Source organism: Sus scrofa, chromosome 7 (assembly GCF_054392235.1).
Source record: "Sus scrofa isolate SSC_HxYL_T2T_F1_AM1 chromosome 7, Sscrofa_HxYL_maternal_Yorkshire_Landrace_v2.0, whole genome shotgun sequence".
Lineage (NCBI taxonomy): Eukaryota > Metazoa > Chordata > Mammalia > Artiodactyla > Suidae > Sus > Sus scrofa.
This window is the reverse complement of record NC_139389.1, coordinates 1,843,761-1,852,712: the sequence shown is the minus strand read 5'-3', so window position 1 is coordinate 1,852,712 and position 8,952 is coordinate 1,843,761. Positions and strand designations below refer to the sequence as shown.

The 8,952-nt window shown below is 46.8% G+C and overlaps 1 long non-coding RNA gene across 1 annotated transcript; it reads right to left on the bottom strand.

The window, feature by feature from the left end:
* Nucleotides 1–1,932: 1,932 nt before the first annotated feature.
* LOC146401133 (uncharacterized) lies at nt 1,933–8,073 on the bottom strand. The gene is made up of 2 exons (XR_014809537.1): nt 8,025–8,073; nt 1,933–6,153 (listed from the first exon to the last, which is right to left on the bottom strand). It is a non-coding gene; the product is annotated as an uncharacterized LOC146401133 (long non-coding RNA).
* Between the last annotated feature and the right edge of the window lie 879 nt (nt 8,074–8,952).

The window sequence follows — 8,952 nt, the reverse complement described above, 5'->3', positions numbered from 1 at the left end:
AGTAAAATGTATCCAAATTGGAAGGGAAGAGAAAATTGTCACTAATTACTTAGTGACTTAGATGCACTAAAACTTTTTTTTTTTTTTTTGCTTCTTAGGGCCACATTTGCGGCATATGGAAGTTCCCAGCTAGGGGTCAAATCAGAACTACAGCTGCTGGAGTTCCCGTCGTGGCGCAGTGGTTAACGAATCCGACTAGGAACCCTGAGGTTGCGGGTTCGGTCCTGCCCTTGCTCAGTGGGTTAAGGATCCGGCGTTGCCGTGAGCTGTGGTGTAGGTTGCAGACTCGGCTCGGATCCCGCGTTGCTGTGGCTCTGGCGTAGGCTGGTGGCTACAGCTCCGATTCAACCCCTAGCCTGGGAACCTCCATATGCCGTGGGAGCGGCCCAGGAAATAGCAACAACAACAACAAAAAAAAAGACAAAAAGACAAAAAAAAAAAAAAAAAAAAAGAACTACAGCTGCAGCCACAGCAAGTAATTAAAAACTACTCAATCTGATAAACGAATTAAGCAGAGTAGCAGGATACAAGATTAACATTCAGGGAGTTCCTGTTGTGGCGCAGTGGTTAACGAATCCGACTAGGGTTCCATCCCTGGCCTTGCCCAGTGGGTTAACGATCCGGCGTTGCTGTGCGCTGTGGTGTAGGTTGCAGATGCGGCTGGGATCCCGCGTTGCTGTGGCTGTGGTGTAGGTCGGTGGCTACAGCTCCAATTTGACCCCTAGCCTGGGAACCTCCATATGCCGCGGGGAGCGGCCCTAGAAAAAGGCAAAAAGACTAAAAAAAAAAAAAAGATTAACATTCAGAAATTGGTTTCATTTTTGTATAGTAACAATGAAATATTAGAAAAGGAATATTAAAAAACCTTTCAAAATTGCACCCCCTCCCAAATTAAAGACATAAGTATAAACCTGGGCAAGGAGGTGAAAACTACCAAACATTAATCAAGGAAACTAAAGAGGATTTGAAGAAATGGAGAGATTTCCTGTGCTCCTGGGTTGGAAGAATTAATATTGTTAAAATGGCCATGCCACCCAAAGCAATCTGCAGAGTTAACGTGATCTCTATCGAATTACCCATGGCAGTTTTCACAGAACCAGAACAGACAATCCAAAAATTTATATGCAACCATGAAAGACCCAGAACTGCCAAAGCAACACTGAGGAGAGAACAACAACAACAACAACAAAACAGCAGGAGGCACCACTCTCCCAGACATCAGACAGTACCACCAAGCCACAGGGATCAAAACACTGTGCTGTTGGGGCTCTCCTGGGTCGCAGCGGGTTAAGGATCTGGCACTGCAGGTGCAGCTGCTGGGTTGCTGCTGTCATGTAGGTTCAATCCTGGCCTAGGAATTTCCACCTGCTGAGGGCACAGCCAAAGGAGGAAGGAAGGAAGAAAGAGCAAGGGAGGGAGGGAGGAAGGACAGAAGGAAAGAAAAAGAAAGAGAGAGAGAAAGAAAGAAGAGAAAGAAAGAAAGAGAGAAAAGAAAAGAAAAGAAAGAGAGAGAGAGAGGAAAGAAAGAAAGAAAGAGAGAGAGAAAAAGAAAGAAAGAAAGAAAGAAAGAAAGAAAGAAAGAAAGAAAGAAAGAAAGAAAGAAAGAAAGAAAGAAAGAAAGAAAGACAGACAGATAGACTGTGGTATTGATACAAAAACAGATGTATGGCTCAATGGAATAGAGACCCCAGAAATAAACCCAGACACCTAAGGTCAATTAATCTTCAATAAAGTAGGCAAAATACAAAATGGAAAATGACTACCTCTTTAGCAAGTGGTGCTGGGAAAACTGGACAGCTGCTTGTAAATCAGTACAAACACACCCTCACACCATGCACAAAAATAAACTCAAAATGGCTTAAAGACACTCAAAACATAAGACACAACACCATAAGATCCTGGAAGAGAACATAGGAAAAACACTCTCTGAGGTAAATCACACAAATGTTTTATTAGGTCAGTTTCCTAAGGCAAGAGAAATAAATACGAAAATAAACAAATAACAAAGAAACAGGCCTTAAATTTAAAAGCTTTTGCACAGCAAAGGAAACCATAAACAAAATGAAAAGACAACCAAATGAGGGAAATATTTGCAAATGACGTAACCAACAAGGACTTAATCTCCAAAACAAATAAACAACCCATGTAATTCAACATCAAAAAACCAGACAACCCAATGAAAGAATGGGCAGAAGACCTCAATAGACATTTTTCCAAAGAAGACATAGGGATGGCCCCTGGGTACGTGAAAAGATGCTTAACATACAAATTATTAGAGAAATGCCAAAAAAAAAAAAAAGATCAGAAAAAAAAGGAGTTCCCATCGTGGCTCAGCGGAAACGAACCCGACTAGGAGCCATGAGGTTGCGGGTTCGATCCCTGCCCTTACTCAGTGGGTTAAGGATGCGGTGTTGCCCTGAGCTGTGGTGTAGATTGCAGATGTGGCTCGGATCTGGCATTGCTGTGGCTGTGGTGTAAGCTGGCAGCTGTAGCTCCAATCAGACCCCTAGCCAGGGAATCTCCATAGGCTGTGGGTGTGGCCCTAAAAAAAAGACAAAAGACAAAAAAAAATTTATTAGAGAAATGCAAATCAAAACTACAAAGAGGTACCATTTTGCAGCAGTCAGAAAAGACATTATTAATAAGTCTACAAATAACACATACGGGAGAGGGCGTGGAGTGAAGGGACGGTCCCCCCGTGTGTCTCTGTGACATGACAGCTCATTTCTTCTCACTGCTGAACAATATCCCATCGCGTGAATGTGCACATCTGGGCGGCTTCCAGGTCTTGGCAATTTTGTATAAAGCTGCTATAAACACCTACGTTCAGATTTTTGGGTAGACATACCCTGAAGACGTGAGGACTTAGTGCAGACACGGGTGGCTCCACACAGACACACTTAGGGATCTCTGCACACACGGGGTTGCTGGGCACACACCCGCGTCTCCAGCCTGCCAGCTGAGGAGCCCGAAAGAAGTCACGCTGTATCACCAGGCAACACCTAGTGGCCAGTTCCTGGTTTCTAAAAGGGTTCCCAGAGGCCAAAGCGGAGCAGATATGGTGAACAAAACACATTTTTTTCTCGTTTTTTGTCTTTTTAGGGCAGCACCCGTGGCATATGGAAGCTTCCAGGCCAGGGGTTGAATTGGAGCTGCAGCCGCTGGCCTGCACCACAGCCACACCAGATCCGAGTCACATCTGTGACGTACTCCACAACTCACGGCAATGCTGGATCTTTAACCCACGGAGCGAGGCCAGGGGTCGAACCTGAGTCCTCATGGATACTCGTCAGGTTCCATACCACCGAGCCGCAATGGGAAGTCCACGATAATTTTAAAAGCACAACTAATGGAATAATGAAATAAATGGAGAAGAAATAAACCTCCTTGCAGAAGAATTCCAAGTAAATTAGGCAGATATTCCAGTCTAGAGGAGGGCAGCATCACCCCCCCCTGCAAGTGTGGGCTCCACAAAGCGACTTCTCTCCAAATCCTACAGCCTGGAAAGGGGAAAAGGGAATACAAGGGCTTCAGCCAGAGGGTCCGATCAAGTCCAACATCAGTAGTCAGGAAGCATGTTGATGGGGTGAGTCATAAAGTACCCTCGATGCGACGAGAGGGCACTTGCCCTCTGATCTTCCTCCCCAAGCCCATGACTCCAGTCCAGTCCTGAGAAGTCAACCGAGCAGGTTCCACCAGAGGGCATCCCGCAGGACCCCGACCCGTGTGCTTCAAACCACCAAGGTCCTCAGAACCAAGACTCTCTGAGAAATCCGAGAAGACAAGACACCAAAGGTAGCGTGGACGGGGCTCTGGGACAGGAAAGAAGCCATTAGGTGAAAAGCTAGGTCATCCCAGTACATGATGGACTTTGGCTAATAATGCGTCAGCGATGGTTCATTAATTGTAGCAAATATACCACAGGAACGCCAGACAATACTAGGGAAACTATAGCCATGGAGTGTATGGAAACTGCACTAGCTTCTCAATTTTTTATAAACCTAAACTGCTTTTGTTTTGTTTTGTTTTGCTTTTTAGGGCTGCACCTGCAGCATATGGAGGTTGCCAGGCTAGGGGGTCTAATTGGAGCTACAGCTGCCAGCCTACACCACAGCTCACAGCAATGCTGGATCCCCAACCCACTGAGAGAGGCCAAGGATCAAACTTGCATCCTCATGGACACTAGTTGGATTCATTTCCACTGTGCCCCAAGGGGAACTCCCTGACAATTCCACTGCTTTTTTTTCAAAGACCCAACTCTGGGTTTCATTTTCTGTATTGGTTTTGGGGTTGATTTCACTGATTTCTAGTCCTGCCGTCGTTATTTCCTTCCTTTTGCTGCTGTTGGGTTTAAACAGGTCTAATTACTATTTCTTAAGGTGGAAGCTTAGATTATTGATTTTAGCCTTTCTTCTTTTCTAAAATGAGCATCCAATGCTATACATTTCCTTCTCAGCACTTCTTTATCTGCGTCGCACACATTTTTATATCCTGTATTGTCATTTCCATTTAGTTCAAGGACTTTCCTCTTTGATCCATGGATTATTTGTAAGTGTTCCGTGTAATTTTCAAGTGTGGGGTGATTTTTCTACGATCTTTCTTCTACGGACTTCTAGTTTAAATCCACTTTGGTCAGATAATGTATTCTGTATGATTTCAATTCTTTGAAATCTGATCTGACTCGGGATATGGTCTGTGTCAGGGAATGTTCCGTGTATACTTGAAAACAACGTGTGTTCTGCAGTCGTGGGATGGAATGTGATGTGTCAGTTCGATCCCACTAACATCTGATGCTAAACATCAGTTATTTCCTCTCCTGCTGATCTCTTGTCTCCGTCACAGAGATAAACGGATGCTAATGAGAAATCTGCAGTCACTTGAAAGGTTGTGTCCTTGTAGGTAATACATTTTTCCTTTGGCTGGTTTCAGTATTTGTTCTTTGCCTTCCATTCAGCCGTTTCATTGGGACAGAGTTGCTTTGCTCTGTGTGTGTGAATTGTAGCTCCCGCTGTTTGGGACTGAATTAGTAGGTTTATGCCCTTCACCAAATTCAGAGACTTTAGCCATTATTTCCCCCAATACGTCTCAGCAGGGCACCCACTCTCTTCTCCTTCTGGGAGTCCAGTGACACCTGTCTTAGGTCTTCTGTTATCATCCCACAGGTCTCCGAGGCTACGTTCATGCTTTTCTATCCTTTTCTCTATTATTCAGGGGGAATCATTTCTATCGATGCATCTCAGCTCAGTGGCTTTTCCTTCACCTTCTCTATTCTGCTCCTGAGAGAGTATTTGGGTTCCTGCATTTTTCACCTTTAAAACGTCCACGTGTTCCCTTCTTATACCTGCCATTCATTTATGGAGGATGTTTTCACTTTTCCATTGGCTTCTAAAGTAGTTGCGATGGGTCACTGGAGCATCTTCATAATTGGAGCTGCTGTGGTGCGAGCTCGTTCCCACATCGGGATCATCTGTGTTAGCAAGTCTGGATTTTCTTTTTCCACCCACGCAAATCGAGATCTTGGTTCTTTGAACGCCAAGTCATTTAGAATTCTATTCCAGCTACATTCACGATAAAGTCAGGAAACTCTGGGTCTCATTGAAATTCCATGGAGAATATTGTCATCTTTGTCTCGGCAGGTAACCAACCTGCTGAGGTTCAGGTCACTAGCTCTAGTTTGCTGTCACTGGGCTGGGAGTCCCCTGAGCCTTCAGTTGTCAAAGCCTTTGTAGAGCGTGTGTGGGCGCCCCCTAGTGGCCAGTCTTGGGCTTGAGCCGCTCTCAGTTCTCAGTCCTGGGAGCAGCCAGACCTTGTCCTCTCTAAGGTGGGTTCTGTTGTTGCAGAAACTGCAGAAACCATGGCAGCGGAAGGAGACAAAGGGCCCTCGGAGATGCAGGAGAGTGAGGTTTATTCCGCACTGGTGCGGGCTCAGAGGAGCCACCTCCAGAGTCTGAGCACCAGGCCTTTGTTCTCTGCAACGTTTATACATTACAGGCTCTCGGTTTTCCGTGTGAGCAGCCCGGACCTCGCCCTTCCCCGAGCAGACAGTGCTCCTGCCTAAGAAACTGAGCATTAAGGTGACGGAAGCGAAGCTGATAGGCAATGCTTGGAGCGCGGTCAGCAGGGCTGCTGGCTTGGACATAGGGCACGTAGTTGCTACACAATTACAAGAAGGATGGTGTGAGGCCAGCATAGCTGAAAAGGCTGGCAGTCAATTTTCAGGGCTGGAGGTGGTGGGGGGGGGTCCCTCAGTTAAAACTCTTACTTCACTTTGTGTGTCTGCACAGGCACCAAACTCCATGTCCCTGCATCCCTGGGAGGAGGGGTAGTGTAGACGGTTGGGGCTGGGGCTCTGAGGCAGTGGGTGACCCTGGCCCGGTGACTCATGAACGGGTGGTCACCCTGCTGTCAACCCCACACAGCCCCACCCCATCCTTCTGCAGGAATCACAGAGGCCCCACGCCACAGCCTCCTGATGAGGCCGCGGAGACACAGTCCCTGTGAAGGAGCCGGCACCTGGCACCATGCCAGCGGGTCTTCCGTAGGCGGTAGCCACAGTGAGCCCCCTTCCTGGCAGGGCTCCAGAAAAGGCCTGCAGCGGCGCCGGGGGCATGGCTCTTGCGGGGGGGCCTACAGCAGACATGGTGTCCCTCAGATGCATTGGCCTGGGTCCACCCTGGTCCCCGCCCCCTGCAGCACCCACCTCCAGAGGGAAGCAAAGGCCCCACCCTGCTGGGCAGGCCCAGCCCGGTCACGCCTGGGGCTGGGAGGTGGATCACGGGCCTGGAAGCTCCTCTGACTGGTGTCCTCTGGCCCAGATGCCCTGGGGTCTGTCCAGTCTTCCCCAGGCACAATGCCGGGACTCGCTACCACACACAGCAGGAGCCCCACCCCAGCTCAGGGCACCACCTGAGATTAGAACCAACCCCTTGGGAAGGTGGCGACTCCCTCGGCCCAGGTCCCCTTGTGAGCCAGGAAGCAGAACAGGAACAGGGGACTGTCCTGAGGAAGATCTGAGACAAGAGGGCTTTCCTCCGACTCTCCAGTGAGTCAGGTTCAGGACTTGTGAGCACCGCGACCCTCAGGGTCTGGGCAGCACTGAGGCCAGCTGGCTGCAGCTGGGTCAAAGGAGCAGGGTGACGTGAGAAGGGCCCTCAAGCCATGTTTACATGTCAATGGACTAAATGCTCCAATCAAAAGACACACAGCAGATTGGACAAAAAAAAGCAAAAGCCTACAATGTGCTGTCTACAAGAGACTCACCTTAGGTCACCTTAGGGCATAGAGATTGAAAATAAGGGGGTGGGGAAAGATATTTCATGCCAGTGGACAAGACAGGAGGTGCAATACTTGTATCAGACAAAATAGACTTTAAAACGATGACCATAAAGAAAGACAAAGAAGGGCAGTATTGAATGATAAAGGGATCCATTCAAGAAGAGGACATTAGAATCGTCAATATATATGCCCCTCATATACGAGCACCCCGATGCCTCCAACAAATACGGACATAAAAGGAGAAATTGATGGAAACACAATCATAGTAGGAGACTTTCACACCCCACTCGCATCAGTGGACAGACCCTCTAGACAGAAAATCAATATGCCAAAACAGATCCTAAATGACACAGTAGAAAAGGTAGGCTTAGTTGACATTTTCAGGGCATGACACCCCAAAAAATCAGAATACATTCTCCTCAAGTGCACATGGGACATTCTCAAGGATCGATCACATACTGGGCCCAAAACTAACCTCAACACATTTAAAAGTATAGAAATTCTTTCAAGTATCTTCTCTGACCACAGTGGCATGAAACTAGACATCAACCACAGGAAAAGAAATGAGAAAAAACTAACTACATGGAGACAAAACAACATGCCACTAAAAAAAACCAAAGGGTCAGTGAGGAAATCAAAAAGGAAATTAAAATATACCTTGAGACAAATGATAATGAAGATACAACCACTCAAAATCTATGGGATGCCACAAAAGCTGTGCTTAGAGGGAAATTCATAGTGATACAGACCTTCCTCCAAAAAGAAGAAAAATCTCCAATCGACAACTTAACCCACCACCTAAATGAATTAGAAAAAAAAAAAAAAAAAAGAACAAATAAGACCTAAAGTCAGCAGAAGGAAGGAAATCATAAAGATCAGAGAGGAAACCAATAAAATAGAGTCATAAAACCATAGAAAGAAAATCAACAAAACCAAGAGTTAGTTCTTTGAAAAGATAAACTAAATTGACAAACCTCTGGCCAGACTCACCAAGAAGAGGAGAGAAAAAACTCAAACAAAATAAGAAATGAAAAAAGAGAAATCAAACGGACACTGCAGAAATACAAAACACCATAAGAGAATACTCTGAACAACAGTGTGCCAACAAATTTGACAACCTAGAAGCAATGGACAGCTTTCTTGAGATCTCCATCTCACAGATGCAGACACTGAGGCACCGAGCAGCTGGGTGACTTGCATAAAGTCAGAGAGTCATCACCTAGCAGCCGACTCAAGTCCAAATCCATGCAGTCGGAGATCAAAACCGTCCCAGTGGAGCATGTGCTGAAGAGTTTGCAAGTTCAGCTTTGTCTTGAGGGGGGGAATCGGAATCTGTTCTGGTGTCATCATTTTTGAAACACTCTGATTTGCCGCCTTCTTCCTTTTTCTCTAACCTACTATTATCTGGGTACAAAGAGAGACGGGAGATCACATCCTAGAGAAAACCCTACAGCGTGAGTGCCATTCAATACTGGCCTCAGTCGGGCCACTTCTAATCAGGAAAGAAAGGACACCTTGCAGAAGGGATGCAAACACGGACCGTAACTCATCAGCGACATCCCTCCCGGGGCCTCGGCTCCAAGTCCACGGCACAGAGATCAGATACGGTGCCAGGGCAGCCCTGCCAGCTCGGCTCAGCCTCGGCCACGTCCTTCAAGCCCATTGAGAGGCCTGGGC